Source organism: Myiozetetes cayanensis, unplaced genomic scaffold (genome assembly GCF_022539395.1).
Source record: "Myiozetetes cayanensis isolate MyiCay16 unplaced genomic scaffold, myiCay2020 scf2-11, whole genome shotgun sequence".
Classification (NCBI taxonomy): domain Eukaryota; kingdom Metazoa; phylum Chordata; class Aves; order Passeriformes; family Tyrannidae; genus Myiozetetes; species Myiozetetes cayanensis.
In genome coordinates this window covers 2,372,580-2,393,022 of record NW_026087411.1, presented here as the reverse complement: position 1 = coordinate 2,393,022, position 20,443 = coordinate 2,372,580, and the positions used below count along the sequence as shown (strand labels likewise).

At 41.4% G+C, this 20,443-nt stretch overlaps 1 long non-coding RNA gene across 4 annotated transcripts in view; it reads right to left on the bottom strand.

Annotated features, from left to right (window-relative positions):
- The window catches only part of LOC126640337 (uncharacterized), a 256,125-nt gene that overhangs the window by 136,180 nt on the left and 99,502 nt on the right, over window positions 1–20,443 (bottom strand). For 3 of the 4 annotated variants that reach the window (XR_007628991.1, XR_007628988.1, XR_007628990.1), the window contains exon 4: window positions 11,043–11,158. This is a non-coding gene — a long non-coding RNA (uncharacterized LOC126640337). The remainder of the gene's footprint in view (window positions 1–11,042; window positions 11,159–20,443) is intronic. The other variant, XR_007628989.1, reaches the window with a different exon arrangement.

Here is a 20,443-nt window from a genome sequence, read left to right as displayed (position 1 = left end):
CAGGAAATATAATTTGTGCTCTCGGTGATTCACCTAGCTCATATGCAGCATGCAAATTTATTTCCCTAATAATCAGACCTGGAGATTGCCCAAGAGGATTAATAGCATCATTCCTTATGACCGCCAGGATATTATGCACCTCTGACATGGAAAAATTGTGTTAGTTCTACAGAGAAAACGCAAGGATATTTGTCCTGCTAGACAATATAATAGGCTGGTGCATCATCAGATTACAATGTCATTTCAAAAACCTTGAATACAAATAATGTACAGTGGGGGAAATGTTGGTACAACCTCCCTTAATTCAGTAGCCTTGAATTCGCATGTATTTTTTTTGCCCGTGGTTTTTTTTTTTTTTATTCCTCTCCCCATTATGGTCTGTAGAACAGTGCTAGGAAAAGGCAAAGGTATTTTATATTAAACCCATCTCTTGTTGTTTGTTCTGATGTTATTCTTTGAGAACGGCCTATATGGACACTGCAGGATGAAATAACAGAAAATCCACGGCTCCCAGTTTTTCAAAGAGCTTGAATACACCCCCAGCCCCGGTGTACCGGATTCCATGTGTGAATACAGAGCAATTTATTTGCACAATTGCTTAATTTTGATTCCCGAGCCAAAGCCCCGCGTTCTGCCGGCTCCGGTACTCGCCGAGGGAGAATTTTAATTTTTCAAATCTTTTTTTAAACGAGTTGGTCAGGAATTTTTTTTTTTTTTTTTTTTTTAAAAAAAAAGAGGAAGGAGGAGAGGGGGAGAAAAAAAAAAAAAAAAAGAAATGTTTCCTGCTGTACTTTAGACCAAAGAACCTGCCTCAGAGACAAGACAAAATTTCATTATTATGCGCATGGGAGCAATAAGATTAGCTCCTATTGCTGCCCCTAAGGTGGAGCAGCAGGAGGAACCAATGGGACGACGCTAATGTGTATGTTAATAGTATTCTCCTAGAAGAAGTTGGGATAATTAAACATGTACCATCTCTTTAAGACAGAACCGCACACATTTTCTTCGGATGGGTGTTTACAAGATTTCCAGTTTCAGGTCACAGCCATTTCTGAGATTGCTTAAGAAAGAGATGGGAATAACTTATCTTATTCATGTATTCAAAGAACCTTATAAAATGTGCAAAACATAACAGTTTTAAGGGGTAAAACATGCATCTTGCCTTGACAGACCTGCTTTGTTATGTGTAGTGTTGTACACTGACCTAATATATTGAACATTTTTAGCTAATATACCTTGTAGGAACCAGCCTTTAATGTGATGGATTTTATAGTATCTCATTAGGGTGTGTTTATATAACCTGATACTAAACACATTTTCAGATTCATGTTCCTTATTAAAATTGTGAGCTGTATTGATTTTTAGTTGAACAGCAACAGAGACATTTTAATATTAGGAAAGGCTGCTCTGAAGTTATTTTCACAGATCACAACTACTGTGACACAAACAGTGCACATATCTCTCATCTTTCTTTACAGCCTCAATTACAAGAATCAGGATGTGTTACCCCACCTGCTTTTCTATTGGGTGAGCAATTCTCTGCCTCCATTTAGAAAGCCAAAAAGCATTTTTATTCATTGGTTTGGGGGGGTGTTATTTTTAAATATACATTCGTGACAAGCCCTCAAACTGTATTTATATTTTTCCTCATGAAGGACCCTGTGTTTTTAAAAACAAAATACCTTAATGCATCTGCTTTTCAAGTTTCCATAACAAACCCAGTAGCTATAGCAATGTTTACTCTAATACAGCAAACACAAAAACTTAGCATTCCGAGCAGTGTAAAAAAAAAAACCAAAACAATGACTTTCACATCCTAATGTCTCCATTTTGTAAACCAGTCTTCAAAGGTAAATCTAATGTCAGCAATAAATAGAGCGGCTCCAATATTTCTCTGAGGAGTCACGGGGAAATAATGATCTTTGAGGCACTGTAAATAGTTTAAATTATTGGAAGGTCCTTGTAAGAAATGAAATACGAGGATTTAAAAAAAAAAAAAAAAAATCAACTCGGTTTCTTTATTGCGAAGTTCGGGCATTTGGAGGTAGCCCAAATTTTAAAATGCAAATATTTAGAGAGAGAAATTATCTCTTCTGAGACAAGCAAATCATACACTTATTCCTGACTCTTACTGATTGAACGAACTGGTTGTTAATACAACGCCGCTGGAGAAGCCCAAGCCAGACGTGGAGCAGTGAGTGTTCATTACGCTCCTGCATTTTTAAAATCCACCCTTAAGTCTGCAGCAGGGAAAAGGCTTGAAATGAAACTGCAGCATTTGGAAACTCCTGGATTTAACACAGCCACTCGTGCACTTGCCATTTTAACTGCACCTGTTACTTTTGCTGCAGCACCACAGCAGCAGCCCAGGAGTCACCAGCATTTGCTATATTGGGCCTAAGATGTTTTAGGTCTGAACAGGGTCTCAGGAAGCAGATTTCCCTTTATTTTGCCCCTGGCACGCTATTCATTATTAAACATTAAAGTTGTGTCAATTACTTACTTCCATAGTTGATTATTATCCTGGTTATTCTACCAGCTAATCAACTCTTTTCTGAAACATGTCTAGCAGTGACTTTGAATTGAGGTACAGAATATAATTATTTGTGCAAATTTCTTTTGTTTCTTGTTAACCACTGAAATTGGTTAATTACTTTAATCCCCACAACCCCTCAAAAAGAAAGTATCTCGATTTACCAATTTATTTTTAATCAATATTAGGGCTGAGCTTTGAAAGTTGACTATTCAGCCAACATAAGAAACTGCACTGAGAGAAAAAAAAAAATATTTTATACATGTCCTTTTAAGCAGGCTGAAAACACCTTCATCTGAAAGACTTTGTTAGCTTTATCAGATCCAAGGCTCTTCTGCTTGAGGTGTAATTATTTTACCATTATTACATGCAAGGCTTTTAACAGAACAGTCGTTCCCTCTATTTAAGCAGTAAGTTTTATAATTTATTACATCTCTTTGGTCATCAACTCACTATACAAACAGTTGGTCACCAGTGACCAATTACATTAGGGTTAAGCAACATAACTTTAAATTAGAAATAAGCTAATGTATCTTCATCAAGGGCCTGCTGTGTTTTCAGGGCTGTTTATGAGATGATACTAAATGTGGATATGGAGCACGCTCACTGGGACCAATTCCTATCGGCCTGCAAATGGGGAAGTCCTGAGCCTGCTCAGGTCCAGAGCTAATTAATGGGATAACATCTGCTTTACACATTCTGCTGGAGTAATTTCTATCAACTTCACTGGGAAGATGCATGGGAAACTATCAGAGAAATAAGTATCTATGCTGAACCGTATTAATCTGTAGTGAGGCTGGAAATGGGAATTTCAATTCTCCTGCTATCCTAGGGATGGGCAGAGGGGGAGGAGGAGGGCACAGGGTTTGTTTCTGGGCTGATGCCACTGCCGTATTTGTAGCACAGGGTTATATATACATATATATATATATATATATTTTGAGTTCTGTTTGCACACACCCATTACCTGCACAGGGGTTTGTCTTGTCTCTGGGCTGGTGGGTATTTTAAAGAAATAACACAGCAGCAGCTGAGGACGACCATGCTCCTCATGCAACAGCCAGGTTTACACAAGAAGACAGTTAAAGAGGGTTTGTTGCATTACTTAAAAATACAGCAGGAATTGCTAAAGAGAAAATACAGCACTGTAGAACAGGCTTCAAAATGCTAAGCCACTTGCTGCTGCATTTTCTCAGCCTGTGCACGAGGGGCAGGGTGTGAAGGGCCAGGCACCAACTCCAATCTGAGATTCAAATAAATACAACATGGAGGGAACACTGACCCCCACAAAAACATCGTAAAAAACAAATTCTTTTTCTGAAAACCCCACAGACTTCCAAAGCCAGGGATCTCCTCACTTTAACACCTTGTCCAAAAATTACTGGGCAATTTTAATTGCAGCGAGATGCTTAAAACTGCATTTTGCTCGTGAGTTTTTCCTACAGGTGAAGTCCTGTAGGGCACAGAATCCGACTGCTGAGGGGAGACATTACATTTTTACACATCCATGCTTTTATCTTGTGTCCACAGATACATAAAATGTATTAAATTAATGCCCTTTTAAAAATACCTGCATTGGAAACACATGTACATGTTCCTACAAAGCACATATTTACCTAAAAACACCTACATATACTCAAATATTCACGTCTCTGTGTGTATGCACAAAGAGGGGAAAAAGCCAAAGAAGAATCAGGTAAGCACCAGGAAATGTGGGAGTTTGGAGTGACAAAACCAGAAGAAATTTTAACTGTTTTCTTTGTATTATTTATGCACCAGTAAATGTGTGAGTTTGAAATGGCACAACCAGAAGAAATCATATTGTTTTCTTTATATTATTATTATTATTGCCCAAGCTATGATTTACAGGTTTAATTCTTTCAAGCTAATGCATACAAATGAATTGCATAGGAAGGAACAGAGAAAAAAAAGGAGGGAGGTCCTTACAATAACAAAATTACATTAATAGTCATTCACCTTTACCTAAAAGGTTATAGGTTCATATGTCAGCTCTAGGGAATGCTTCTGTAATTTGTTTGCCATTGTGTAAATTCCCTGTATTTGTTTGCTCCCAGGTATTGAAACATTCGGGCTGCTGGGAATTAAATGCTGATTTGACTAACAATGCTCATCTGTAAATTAATGGTATAAAACATGGAGTTTTCTAACAGGCTGTCACTCAGTTTTATTTACAGAGACACTACCGAGACAAGAATCAAGGTCTTTCAAAGAACTCTGACATCTCGGGCTTTGAGGGGGAAAAATACCATTTTCCTGAGGTTTTTAACTATCTTATATAATCGTGTAAATTACTGACATGAAACAGCGCTTGCTGTTGTCACATGCAAATGACAACCAGCAAGTTCTTCAGGAAGGAACAGAGTGGCTTCATTGTGAACTTTTGTGTGCGCAGGTGCCAGTGAGGAGGGAGCTTCGAGAGCGAGGGAACGGGATTTAAAAACTTACATAATGCAAAATTCTTCTGCGATCCACCCCGTTTGAGAGCAGAAAACACATCTGAGCTTTAATTTGCTTAAGCAGCCAAGATGGTTCACTTCAGAGCCGTGGTACTATTCTGATTTGTGGGTTGGGCTCACAGACAGCGCACGGCTACTGCTCTTTTCCTTGCTCCTGAAAATGTGCCATGAGGCAGTAGGGCTGTATCAGGGGTGAATCCTCAATTCTCTCTCTCCCCTCTCAGTGTTACTGGAACCCTCATTTTCCTTAAGGGGCTCATTCAGCTGTCCTAATGTGTATACAGTGATAATATAGTCATAGGCATAATAAAAAAGAGCTTCAAAATTACAGTCAGCTCAGTAATAATGCAGTGCTGTGCTGGAGTGATTGGCAACTGTTGATCCAATTATATAACTGGTTGCTTCTTAAAATTCAGGGATATGAGACTGATATATAATGTGCTGTAAAGTGTAAAAGAAGTGGACAGGAAGTAAGGCGGGTTGAAATTTTTTCGTGCTTTGATCAAATTAGAACCAGGTTGATGAAAGGAAATGCCTTGGGTTCTCTGCTTGAAGTTTTGTGTTGTACAAAAGGCTCTCGAAATGATCAATTTTGCACGTGTCACTCAGTAAGTTTAGAGAGAACTGGTGCCTGTCTGTGCCGGGGAATCTCTGCCCCAGCTCACTCCCAGTGCCACCCCACACCGGACAAGGGGTCGGCTGTTGCTCAGAACCGGGAGCCAAGAGCCAAAGGAGGGACCAGCACAAATCACAGCAACACCCCAAGTCTGCAGGGTTGTTTTTCAGGTTTCTGCACAGCCCTTTGACTCAGGAAACACACATCAGGAAAGACAGCAAAGGGTCATCTGGTGAATCCCCCAGAAATAAATGCAGGATTATCTTTGCTGCTGTTCTTTTAAGCATTTATCTGGCTAACTCACTAACTAGCTTTCATCCATTGTAACCCTCTGCCTGTCCCCTGCTTTTAAAACAGCCACTATTATTTATGAAGTGCTGTAGATGTGCAGTGAGAAGCACGGGGACTTTTTGCTCTTATTTTTCCTTGAGGACAACTTAAAAGGAGAGAAGAAAGCACATATGAAAAGGCACCTTGCAGGTAAGGCTGTGGTTCTTCTGTTGCTTGGTCTGTCTCTGAAGAATGACTCCATAGTGGTTAGGCCTGTATGAGACACAACCTCTCTGCTACTTTTCTGGGATCAATCCCTCTGTACTGTTATTGCTACTCAATGCAGCCATTTAAATCCCACCGTTTCAGTCTTAATGCATTAACATTTCAGCACTCCTCAAATACATCCTGGAAATCTGTCTCCTCCTCGTAATTCTGATCCCCAAATCGAGAATCATGTAAGATCTGAAAGTGAGGCACCTGAGTCCAGTACACATGCCCACCTCTGCCCAAAATACGGTACAGCAAAATGCCTTGTGACACCCCCTGCAACAGGGAGGAGGGAGGAACTACTGAAGGAGCCACGGACATTAAAACCTGCTGAATTCCAGTTACCCTCAGGCTAAAACCAGCACGGAAACTCTTTAGTTTTGGCATAACCCCCTCTGCAAGGGATGCCTGCAGAAAACAGGGGTTCCAGAAATAATATGCCAGGATGGGGAGCGCTGATGAGAGAGGGCAGCAATCTCCAGCTAGGCCTCCCAATTCCCTTTTGTGCGAATCACATCCAGTTGTGGTGGGTGTTTGTGTTGGATGCAGAGCAGTCCTCCACCGAAGCAGCCCTTTGGAAGTTGGTGTTCCCCAGTAACAGAAACACTGCGTGGCATTGGGAGTGACAGGACATCACAGTGCAATTTCACTAAAGAGGCTGCACGGGGTGTCGTATGAATAATACTTGTCTGAGTTTCGGGGCTGAAGTCAGAGAAGTGTCTTTACAATTTGCGTGTGAGGCACCGCTTGGTATCACGACAACTTGGTATGTTATGAAAACAGAAGAAAGAGGGTAGAATGAAAACACTTCAAATAATGGCTTATTTTAAGTATTTTCCCTAACACTGACTTTTCTTTTTTTCCCCCCCTTTTGTTTTTGTTGGATCACACTTAATAGGATTCCACGACACCGATGCTGGGGATGAAATGGAAAGCTGTGTTCCTCCAAATGTGTTCCCAACATTCCATGTTTTTACAGAGCTGCCAGGGGCTATTCTGCATTCCCACAACGGCTACAAATGTAGCATATTGTTTTGCAATAAAAATTAGCTATAAAAGTGTGAAAAATGCCAGAGAGCCAAATGTGAGAAACAAGAGAAGGGGGTACGGCTTTCGCACCCTTTTAGTGGACATTTTATTTATTTTTCAAATGGAGTAGACATATTTATAGCTACTGTATTTCAATTATCTCTAATTTCACACATTTTATGCAGATTCTAAACATTTTATTTGCAAATGAGAAGGGAACTTATTTTTAAAAGTGGAGCAACACAACATTTCAGATCTCAATTTTAATTCCAAATTTATCCACATCACTGTTAAAAACTTTTAAAACCTCATTTGCGCCGCAACTTAAAATTAGGTGGGACTTAAAACAAAAACAAAAGACCTCCCCTCTGAGGAGTGACAGCACCAAAACCCTTTTCACACGTTCTTAAATCTTTTTTTCTTTTCAAATTAAAATTTTTAGGTAGGGAAAGTTGAGGAAGTTGAAATGACATTATTAATCGGTGACACGTTATTTCAACAAGAGTCAGTAATTTAATAGTATTGTCCATAACTGATGAAAATTAATACATTACCCGCCCTATTTTGCCTTTCTGTCTCTGTGACTCCAATAACCCAGGGCATGGGTTATTAGCTCAATCCCTGCTTAGCCGTCACTCAATGGGAAAGTCTTTCAAGAGGATAAACCACAACTCAGCCTTTGGCTGGATAAAAATTCCTACTGTACCTTAAAAGCATTAGTGACAAATGCCACTCTTTCCCAGGCAATATTCCCGCTACTTTACTCCTCCTGAGCATTAATAACCGTATGGCCTTCGATGCTAAATAAGAGGTTTGTGACAAATTCAAAACGGGCGGAACCTGTGCTGGTTTCAAGCAGGGATAATTTTCCAAAGGATCCCAGGGCTCCAAGTGAAATGAAGGGGCTGGGGATGTGATCTGGGATGCTGGGTTGGAGCAGACCAAGAGAGAAGACACCTGGTACCTCTGCAGGCCCCTACACATCACCTCACTCTGCCCCGAGGAAACCAAACAGCCCTTGGTTTGCAGCAAATACTGCCTCAAAGTCTGGCATCTAAAATCCATCATCTCCAAACATTGTTCCCAAAGCATAAAACACAGGCTGCACACCATCTCTCTGTAAGCAGAAGGACTGGCTTTGCACAAGGACCCCGCTCCTGCCTCTCACCACACACACTCACGTCCCACACTCAGCTACAGGTTTACAAATCACACGTGTGCCTACAGAGCTCTCCAAGCTGAGAACCCAGTGCTTGACTCCTCACTATCCAACGAAAAAGATCTTTAAAAGTTCCAACCGCGTGCTGAAATGCACGAAATAATTTTATTATAAATGGAAATTTACTGTCTGGAGCGCGTGGAGTTTTTCTCTGCTTCCTTTCTATTTGGTAATTTATTTAAATGCATTCAAAAATGCATTCAGAAAATGAGACATAGCACTTTGCTTAAGACATCTGTATTTCAAACCAACATCTTCAGAACTGTGAGCAGCTCTGTTAATAGTCTTTTTATTTGATTAGGGTAATCTGCTGCTGTGCTGCCTTAATCTTTACCCACTACCTTTTAACCAATCAATATTTTAGGGTTATAGATTTGGAAGGTAGACGATAATTTTGTAGATAAACTCTGTAGGCACTGCTGACATGGTATGGTTGCACATTTAATATCTTTTCAGAGGATTCACAACTCCAGTAACGTAAGAATCAGCCCAGGGAAAGAAAAAAAAAAAAAAAAAAAAAAGTTAAACCTTAAATTTTCAAAGCTGTGTGCAGGGATTTGGCCACCTGCCTCCTATTAATGTCAATGAAAATTTAGAGGTAAGAAAAGCAATGTCTTTTCCCTCAGATCATTTCTTCTTTGAAAGGAACCAGAGAACAAGAGAGAGGAAATTAAAAGCAACTTCGTACCTCAGGCCAACACCAGCAAGGCCTGTTGGTGAGACAGGAACTGTACAGAGGTAAAACATTTGTTCACTAAATGAGTGAGCATCTCCACACATATCAAAATAGCCAGGTATGAGAAGTTCAGAAGGGAAAAAAAATTAGATTTTGTGGGTTTAAAATGGCATTAAAATATATCTTTTTTAATTTTGCTCAGCTAAAATTATCTGTTGCTTATGATATTAATTTTGTTGCAGATGAAATTAGTTGTCAGACCTCTGTTTATGGCCTAATTACCTTTTCTAAGGGGAAAAAAAAAAAAGAAAAAGGGCAGGAGAAATAAAAGAAAGAACAATAAAATGCAGTGATCTATTTTCCAGCAAGAGGGATTCTTGGTGGCGTGTTACCTACGTGGACTTCACTAGTGCTGCTTGCTCCCATCTCTGTGCACAGTGACCGGGTCCTCAGCAAAGAACAAGTGTGATAAATGCTGAATATTCCCTAACAGCTCTTCCCATTGTACCCAGCTCAACATTTAAATTCATTTGTACAGCACTGACACCCGAATTACAGCCCTACCTGGCACGGCTTGGAAGCAGCACAGAAGGTGAGGGACGAAGCCGTCCTTTGGAGTGTTGTGAGCAGCACTGCCACGAGATCTGCCCAGCTGCATTTTGGAATGTATTTGACAAACAAAAAATTTATACCTGTGCTCATTTCACAAGATATAAATGTCTCTTTCGTGGTAGGAAAACTCCTGCTCCCTGGAAGTGATTCTAATCTGATCTGACACGCGGTATTTGTAACCGTGCTTTAGTGTCCCAACCTATTTACAGTGTTTACATAAAACCCACCGAAATCTCCACATTCCTTGAAAAGTTAATCCAGTACAAATATTGACTGGCTGTCAATTGAGCATTATTGACTTGCTCTGGGACTGTGCTTTATTGCCTTAACTGATGAAACTTGTTTTCTTTGCTAAACTTCATTTCTTCTGGGCCCTATTTGGATGAAATGCCATTTTCTGAGACTGCTCCTCTCCCACCCCCTGCCATGGGGCTGCCTCTGCCACTGAGCTGGAGTGGTGGGACACACCAAGAACCCTGCAGAAGGAAGCCAACAAAGCCACTCTGTGGTTTACCCCACACCAGTCCCATCTCCTGTAAATACCTGCTCCACACCAGCTCCAACCCTGCCATCGCAGTGTTTGGTTGTACAGAGCGGTGTCTCCAGCAAGGCTGGAAGGGTCTGGGAACCGTGGAAGGCAACTGGGAAAAGCAAACTGATTCCCAAGGGCTTAAATTCCCACTGTGTCAGTCTACACCTTCACTGGGAGGTGGTGGTGGTGGTGGTTTGGGTTTTTTTAAGGAATTCTAAAATTCTAAAAGCTTGGATGTCTCTGCACCACTCCCATCAGGAACAATACAAATCAGCTTGTCCAGAAGCCAAAGTTCATGAAACACACACACTCATCATGTTTTGAACGCCCAAGAAAACACTGTTTATCATTTCACTTTTTTTAAAATCTGTAGTCTCTAGGTACAGCAAAACAGAAACCAAAAATAGCAACTTTCACAGCATTCCCTGATTCTGCAACAAATTCCATCAAACGTTCTCAGTTCTGATCCCCAGGTCAAGTGCAGCTGACAATAAATCTCAGGAAGGATTTGATATCGTTAAGCTGCAAAACTCAAAAATCTATTACAAAAGATTTATCAGAACTTACACAAAGTGAGCCCAAAACGTTTCAGTCAGTGCGAGGAAGGACAAAAGGGTGGAATGGCAGACAGGCAAGGAAGGGCAGGTGTTGAATGACCAGAGCAAGTTACAAAGCAGGTATTTCTCTCTGATCTCAAAACAACATTTAGGAAGGAATTTCCCCAAATTTCCAGCTCAGACAGACAGAGGGGGTTTATTTGTAGTTGTGGGGTTTCTTTGTGAAGGAATGTACCAGAGCAGGCACTTACACTTTGCAGGAGCACGATCTGCTTCTCCACACGGGATGCTGTTTGCACCAGGCACAGCTCCAGGGCAGTGTTTGGTGCCATCGTCTGCTCCTTCTTCTGTTCTCATCGACTGCCTGCTGAGAGAGGGGCAGAGTCAGGAAAAGCAGGGATATATCACACTGCTACACCTTCAGTTAACATTCTTTATCCCTTCCTATGTCCAGCTCAGCTGATGAGACAGTCCAGCTCTTTTAATCAAACATTCTCAGATCACCCTTTCAGGAACTGAACCAAGTCAGGATAGTTTTTCTTTCAGTTTGCAACCCACACAGCGAGTTTATTCCTGCCTAGTTTACTTTTTTATTTTAGCCCATACAAGTCACTTGTACGAGACTTCCTCCCTTCCTTTTAAATGAAAGGCTTCTTCTGAACATTTGACAAATGGAAAAATCCACCATGCAACACCAGCTGTGCCAAGAATGCACCTGCTCCCTGTGAAAATACTTTGGCTAGTCTGAATAAGGTTAAATGTTAATAGTTTAATGTGTTTTTTGGGCTTAGGTTTGCTTAAAAAAAAAAAAAAAAAAAAGAAAAAACACATCACTTTTTTTTTTTTTAATAAAAAAGGGGTTGATTTTTGATAAGCCGCCTGCTGGAGAAGACCAGTTCATCTTACAGTGGTTTTGCTCCTCTGCCAGATGTCACTGGAGTTCCCATTTTCGTACAAAATCTTATTTGGATATGCCCTTAAGATAAAAGCTGGATCCCAGAGGTGTGTCCACACATGTGACACAAGGCAGGGGCAGCACAACAAGCCTGCCTTACCCTGGGTTTTAGGTTAGGCAGAATCATTATCATCCAGGCCCAGCAGTTTACATCTTACACTGACAGCTCAGGCTTGGTTATACCAGAAAAAGGAGAAACAAATTCTAAGAGAGTCAGAAAACCCCTTAAATAAAGGCTACAGGGGACCCCAGATGTACTTGAAACAACCACAATCACACCATCAGCACAAGCTGCAAAAAGTGCCAAAACAAGATGAAAACACAAACAGTCCATGTGTTAAAAAGCTTTTTAAAGGCTTTGGCTGTTGCTCAAAGTCCTTCCCTCCCCACATACCTGTACATAATAATAATAATCATCATAATAAAAACTAAGCCCTCAAGATCAAATAGTCAGTGGTATCTTAAGAGAAAAAAAGAAGGTAGGCTTAGGAAACCAAATCCTTGTAATAAATAATATATTATGAGTTAAGGAGATGAACTGACAAAGTGGTGCACCTCTAATCTCTTCCCTGCAACAGCGAGGAGAGCTGAATCACTCGCACAACATTTTTCTTAAAGCATGTTCAGGGATTGCTCCTACACTCCAGCTTCTCAAAGAATATCATGCTCTACTAATTTACCAGCCTGACTAAGCCACACACCAGCAGCACAGGCAGTCTTAACCTGTTATTTTATATTGTAAGAATAAAACTTCAGAACATTCTCTCCCTAGAATATAATTGACTGTTCCAAGGCAGGTTTAAATCAGAGATGAGAGATTCAAGCCACTCAGCTGATGCAAACCCAGCTCCCTTTTAGGGGTTCAGAGGTAAGGCTCTTCTTCACACATCTCTGATGTTCAACAGAGCTGTCGAGCCCAGCAGCTGTGGCAGCTGTGACATCAATGGGATGTAAATTCTGCCTGTGGCCCCTACTCACAGACCCACTGCAGCCCTGCCCTGCACCAGGGGCCACCTCACTCAGGATTCCCAGCCAGTCGTTTATTCCAAACTTGAAATGACACCTCCAGCTTAAACAACATTTTTAAATAACAAATTATGTAAGGAAAAATAAAATCCAGCCCCATGGCAGAGATGCCGGGCACGTAAGGAAAATTAACTAGCCCATATTTCTAAGCAGTAAAATCAATGTCACCTTTTTATACCTTCAGTCCCTTGTCTAATGTCACTCTGCAGATCCCTACCAGTGCCGTGCAGCCATTTCAGGCAAGGCAGGGGTAAAGTCCACGAGAGAGGACTTCCCACCTTCCACCAGTCCCATGTTTTGCTACTAAGGCCACATCCCTTCGGTTCTCCCTCTCTTAGTTTTGCCATCTGGGAAAAAAAAAGTCTCTGCAACACTCAGGACCTGATGCTTTTGTGAAAAAAAATATGCACCTTCCAAGCAATAATTGTTGAAGGAGGGACTGCTTTTGGTGTGGCACATCACACAGGAGTTGGGGTTTAGTCCAAGAAAGGATTTCAACTTACAAGCAAAAGAGAAAAGGAAGGGGGGAAAAGAAACAACAGTGTTGAGTGTTTAGCTGGCAATAAAGTAGCTGATTTCAAATTAATTGGTTTTGACGTTAGTTGTTTTAGTATTGCAGAGATTTTTTTAATGCTGCAATGATCAGAAACAACTGTGCCCACAGTCGTGTGTAAATGCTGTTGTTACTGGTCACCAGCTCCGAGGAACAACCAGCAGAGCTGAGGCTCAGAATCCAAGTCAAACACACACAAGTAGGAGCACTAAGGAACTGTAAGAATAGTATTAAAGTGTTAAGACAATTCTAGAAAAAGGCTGTGTCAGTAATTGGTTTTCAAAGTTTGACTTTTCTTCAGCAGTGTTGGAGACAATCCCAAAGAGAACTCAGAAATGCGAACACATTCTGCAAACTATTTGCTCATAGCCCAGTACTTTTGTATTAAAATCAACTCACCTACCAAATTATCCTTCTCCTATGCCACACCCCACAATTCTGTTTACACTTTCTCTTTGCTCCCCAATTTTCCCTAGTCAAGTCTTTGATTTTCTCACCAGAATGGAAGCAGATGCCAAAACTCTGAGTTGGTTTGGCCTTCCCAGGGCAGAGCAGTGGGAAAAGGAATCCTTGCTGCAAATCCACAAAGCTAGAGGCAGGAACTGCACTGGATTTGAAGATGATTTAAAAAAAGGCCAAAAAAAAGGAAAAAAAAAAAAAAAAAAGGTAGAAGAGGAAAGAGGGGAAGGCATCATGTTTTCAGCCCAGCTATTTGAGAGATAATTGCTGTAATTTTGTCTGTCCTCAGTCTCCTCTCTAGGCAAGATAGATTTCTAGATCTTGAAAGTGCTATAATTCACACTTTTCTAGAAGAAGTTGGATTAGTTTGAAATTTACACCTGACCCTTTCCAAATTCTAGGATAAGACCTAAAAAATGGGGGGTGTCAAAGAAAGAGAAACAGAAAGAAAGACAGACCAAAAAAAAAAAAAAAAAGGGAGATCAAAACTATTACAATACTGCTGGGAAAAAGAAAAAAACAAAAGACAAAGATTTTCACTTTGTCTGGCACAGTGTTTTCATGTTTTTTAAACGGCTCTGTATTTTCACAGCTTCAGCTGATATTTCTGAAATATGGAATTTGCATTTTCTAGGTGGGGAATGCTGCCAAAGCTGCTAATCCCAGGCAGATGTAAAGCTGCACCACTATATCGTGATGTGGCTCCTTAAAAACAACTTAAAAAGGATTAAAAAAAAAATAAAAAACCCACAAGAAAACAACCACCCAACAACCACCACAAATATTCACTAACCCATATGGTCAATAATTGCTGTTTAATAGTCCTCCTATTACAAACCTAAAAAGCAGCAGCCAGAATTACCAGTAGAGTATTAATAAACAGGAATGAGTTAATAGTGCATAAAGACCTTCTAGTGGAACAGTGGGGGAGTTGAATATTCTTTTCTTAAGTCAGCTGTAAGTAATTACTACATGGTGTGCTTCTGACTATTACCATAACAGAGCAATTGGACGTGAAGAATGGATAATAGTATGGACATGGAGGTATTTTTAGAACATCAGCAGTGAGGCAGGTAAATGCCCTACTCAGGCACAAACCTTTAAATAAGTTTAAATAACTTTTCCTAATGACACCTTACCCCGAGCAGATTTCTGAGAAGATCAATCTAATGAATTATTAAAGTAACTTTATAAAGACATGTCTTGTGATATGTAAATAAGGGAAACAGCAAAAAAAAAAAAAAAAAAAAATCCCAGGCAGCCTTGAGCAAGCAGGCAGAATTCCAGCCAGTGCATGATCCAGGGATCCTGCCTGGTCCCTCCACGTAGTGCCTGCCTCTGTCTGATCATGGACTGTGCTGCACCCACTCCCATTGGCTGCTGGGGTGAAAACTCCAGTATTCAAATAACAGGAACTGGGACTGCAGGAGTTCTGACAAGTGAGGGGTTCGCTGTCCTCAGTGATTTAATGCTTTATAATCCTGCTGTAGGAGCGCTCAGTGGATGCAGCTCTGTGTTTGAAGCGCTGTCCATCCCGCTACCCACCAGATTCCATGGGCACGTGCAGGCTGAGATTTTGTCTATCAACACAATCTATGCTGTCATATAAAAACTGCCTGAGCCTTGATTCAGAGAGTAGTAATTTTACAAATGCACTGAAACCTAATTTAAGGAGTATTTTTAATTTTTCAGGCTACAGGTCCTTCTCCTGATATGTTGCTACACAGGGCAGATGTTGATTTTTCAATTTGCAGGTTTGTTAAGCACCATGGAATGTTTTGGTTCTCAATCAAGAATATTCTTCCCAAGTGGTTGCGAAGTCCTGTGCCTGAAAACAAACGCATGTCCTTTCCTGTTTCTCGGCAGCATCCGTGTTCTGCATCGAGCAGGAGCAGAAAACAGATCTAACGTGATGCTGTTTATCGGACCAATATACACACTTTAAGTCTCGGGCTCTCAGATTGCAATGCATTCGCAGGTTATGTTCTACAAACAGAGTTTATATAAGGTAATTCCATTTACAGGGTGTCAGACCCACAGTTCCCTTCAGAAAATTATGCACTGGGATGTCTTCAGTATTGTGTCCATCCACTGATGTGGCCCTGCATTGGTGAGCTCCCAAGAACCTTGTCAAAGCACAGCCCCTGCACTGATAATTTTAGTGATGAACAGTATGTGCACATACAAAGAATTTTAAGGAGAGGGAATGTTTCCATTTGCATGCGCACCAACAGACAGGATAAAATGATTTTGGCTACCCTAAAGACAACGGAGATTGAGCTGCCGAGTTCCCCCCCACTATTTTCTATCTTCAGCAGGGGTTTATGACTCATCTGCTGCCATGTCATTGATATTAGTCCTGCATTTTCATGTAACCACCAGACACAGCCCTAGAAATCACACTGTGCCAGATCCACCTCTGCCTAAAGTTGCTGACTTCAGGGCATTTGATCAAGACGAGTTTGGCCCTTTGCAGTCTTCTGCCCCATTAAATCTGAAGATTATGTGTTGTTCTTAGTCACTGCACTGTTATCATAATGGAGAGCTGACGTTATAATGCGGGTCAAACAAACAGCTAATTGTTCTTGGGCATGGCTTGAGCAAAAACAGAATGGAGAGGCTGGAGACATTAATAACAGTACTTGGTGCAATTATAATAGATAGCTTCTATCAGAGGATTTAAAACCACTCGCAAGCACATTGCTAAGTGTTTCTGATACTCCCATTTGAAAGTGAGACCATCATCTTAAGACCAGGCTCCCACATTTAAATCCTGGAGCAGGGAGAATTAAACAATCAGGGAAGCCACACACGATACAAGGCAAGCCTTGCAGGGCCAGGCTCAGTGAGCCAACTCGGAATCAGAGCAGAAGTCTGTGAGGACGTTTTTACACAAACAAGCTAAATAAAAAGAAAACAAATAGGCAACACTGGAAGAATAAAAAATGCACGTGGACTAAGGTTGGAGGGTTTTGTTTTGTTGGGGTTTGATGTTTGTTTACACAAAATTAAAAGAACGCCTTTGCTACTCTGGCACAGAGAAACCTGTGTGAGCTCTCCAGTCAAACTCAGGACTCAGCACAAAGTGCTGGGTTGAAGGAGCAAACTTTCCACATGGAAGGACTTTCAAGCAGAGGACTGACTTCTCACCTGCCTAGAAAGATATCTGGGTATTTCTGGTACTGCAGACACACACGTACACACACACCTGCACTTACACACGCATTTATTAGAATATTAAACAACAATACCTCAGGCTATATCCTGTATGGAACAATTCTACATAGAGGTGGAGACTTACAGCCTTGAATAGGCAAGGCAGAGAAATGGTGAGAAGAGGAACACAAAGAGAAGACAGAAGTCACAAAAATACAGAGCCAAGGTCACCCAAACTGACTCAGAAAGTGATTACAGGCAGAATAAAACTGCAGCTCTGGAGCTGACACGGGAAGGAGGGGGACAGAGCAAAAGTATGAAAAATAGAGTGACTTAACACTACTGAGAAAGTTTCAACATGGGGAAAACACCACAAAAACTGATCTAAAAAACTGTCAGCCAGGAGTGAAGGCACAGGATGCACAAGAGCAGAGCAGTTGCAAAGCCAAACGTTTTTCTCTTCTGGTGGACAGCACTGCAAAAATGTTGTTGCCCAAGCTCCCTGCATCTCTCCAGCCCTCAGCCACAACCTTCAGAGGTCTTCTGCAAAGACCAAAGGGATGCAGTCAGCAAAAAGAAGACAACAGAGACATTAGCTCTTGTCCAGAACATCTGAGATATTTATGGAGAATAAAATTCAGTTCTTTAAATTATTAGCCAGGGGGAAATTGTTTTGGGGGTCTCATTCAAGCTGGTCCTTGGGATGCATTCTGTCCTTCAGAGCAACCTAAAGCTTGTCCTGCTGTGTGAATTCTCAGAAACTAAGATAATGGATGATTTTAAAATGACTCTTCAGAAAGATTTGCTGTATTTTGAAGTTTTCCAGTGTGGCACACTGGCCTTACATATTCCACCTGAACACAAAGTGGAATGACTGAGTCAGTAGTTCTATGCAGAAGTATCTGGGTTAACAAAACAGTCCCATTATACATTTCTTTAACACTAAACTTCCAAAAGAATCCCAAGGTCACCTGACACCAACTTGGACACCTCTCGAGAAAGTACTGAGCTCATTCAAAGCTCCCTCAGTGATGGGCTCAGTGCCAAAGTGTTTAAGGTCCACAATTATGCATCATTTCCTTAAAATGGCCTATTTTTGCTTTCTTGCTCTGCAATGAGAGAGCAAAATGAAACACTTTTTTTAAAAAATCGGGAGTGAACCATTCATGCATGGCTGCAAATGTTATTCGTATGTCACTGGCATCTCAAGATCTCAGGCAAAAGTGGGACACTGGAACATGGATTAAGAGACATCCCCTTCCCCAAAGAGCTCTTACTTAGACAAGAGACACACACGTGGGAGGAACTCCACGGCATCCTTACCTGATATTGTACAGAGAGAGCAATTTGTCTGAACACTGAGCATTTTTAAAGTCTGTGACATAAACCTGCCAAGGGTGATGAAGGAAGAGCTTCAAAGACCGCAACAGTTTTTAATTTCATTCACCCATCCACCTTTCTATCTGTTCACTACCTGGAAACGTTGTGTAAGCCAGGGAAGGCTTGGAGAACTTTCACCCACGGCTGAGTAGGATCAGGACAAGGGCACACACAACCTGTGTCTCACTCCTCCCAGCCCTGCTGCAGGGATAAGTCAAATACCTGAGTTTCAGGGGTCAAACTGCAGTACACTGAGAGAAAGCAGCTTTATTTTAGGGTACCCACAATGCTGAGACAAGCACCCAGTGGATATCCATCCACTGGGTGCTTGTCTCAGCGTTGTGGGTACCCTAAAACTAGGGGGTGGGCAAGTAGCAGCGGACACCACGCACTGCAACAGCTCCCAGTCATCAATCAGGGATCCCCAAACCACCGTGACTTCCAAAAGAGGCATCGCTCTCCCACTTCCAGCAAGATTTCCACGTTTTTCCTGCCGCTCTTTGCTGGCCAGGAATTCACCACGTGTAATTGCCATTCCCCTCATACACGGCAGAGCAGTGTGTGCGCTGTGACTCGAGTCCAACTCCTGATTTCACGCAGTATCACTCATTAACTGAGCAAAGCTGACACCAGCCTGGATCACTGGAACATAACAGCCAGGCCTCATTTGACTCACTTGCACTGACATGATGACCTGGAAATATTCCCACTTTTCCCTTCCTTTCTTTTTTCTGGTTTTCCTTCAGCTGCTGAAAACACACGCTGCTTTCCCCCCTTCTATCGTGCCATCATTTCCACTCTCCAAACACACTTTTTTTTCTTCTCCCACTCCTTCATAATTACATATTCCCTTCAGATCCCTTCCTATTAGCCAGGTTTCTTAGTTACCCCTAATGGGCCGTCCACTTGGCACCGTCATTTGCCAACCTGACCACGTTTCTCTTTGTGCAGCAGTTTGATGGGAAGATTTCATTTGCTCTTAACTCTTCACCGTTTTTATTAAGTTGTCTCCAGGCTGCAAAGCTTCTCGGTGCCTTTACCACAGTCCATGGCAGCAAGGTTTGAAAAGAGGTGTCCAACCACACCACAGCAGTGAGGTCACCAGGAGACTGAAAGTCAGGGTTACACAGGGGGGAAAAAAGTGCTCCCCTGCCACATCCTCACATGGGCTGTGAAAGAAGTTCAAAATCCACAGGAATTGAGCATGCAAAATGGACCAGAACTGGCCACACTCTGAATGAGGAGAACTCTTAGAAGAAAATTAAGATTTAATCCACTTAAAGTGCAACAGCCAATTGATAGTCTGTGTGCCACTGCGCTCACTTATTCACCGGCAACAAAAATAATGCAGCAATTACACTCATAAATGAAATACTATATATAAAGGATTAGCTCGAGCTTCTGGAGCAGAATTGGACTCTAATAGCCACATACCCCACCTAAAAAAAACTAAATCAGGAGAAAGTCTTACTGACGTGCACTATTTATTGGCATTTATATAGTGCCAGTACACAAGCAAACATTTTAACCTTTATCTGCATTTCAGTATCTGGCTTAGCTTCTAATAACGACTTCAAGCAGTTCCTACATTAAATGCTACTACACTGTCTCCCAAAACAGTGAAAACAACCCAAAATACAGCAGCGTTTTTTAAACCACGTAACCATCAGCATAAAGCTGTTATTTTTCTGCTGGGCTTTGTTGTGACAGTTTCCATGGCCAACCCATTAACATATTTGCTGTACAAGTATGGTCATTCTACGGCCTTAATTAACTTTCAAGTGGAGAGTGCTGCGGCTTACCACTTATTAAATATCCACTACAATAAGTTACAGCTTTACCCTTCCAACCTCACTTAGCCAAGACACCCAGAAGAACCGGCCTTCCATCTGACTATAATTTTGTAATTGCTTTTTACTGAAATTATGTTGAAACTGGACCCCCCTATGTAAATGTATTTTGCCTGGTTCATCTGAAATTGGCCACCCCTAATCAGATCTGGTTGATATTTGATTGAATAAGTGGAAAATTAAGTTTCTCTCTGATAATGCTGTGCTTTTTGCCTCCCTTTCGTTCTGTACGAGGCAGGCGTTTTTGGGGCTGAGATCTGAAAGCGTGCCCCC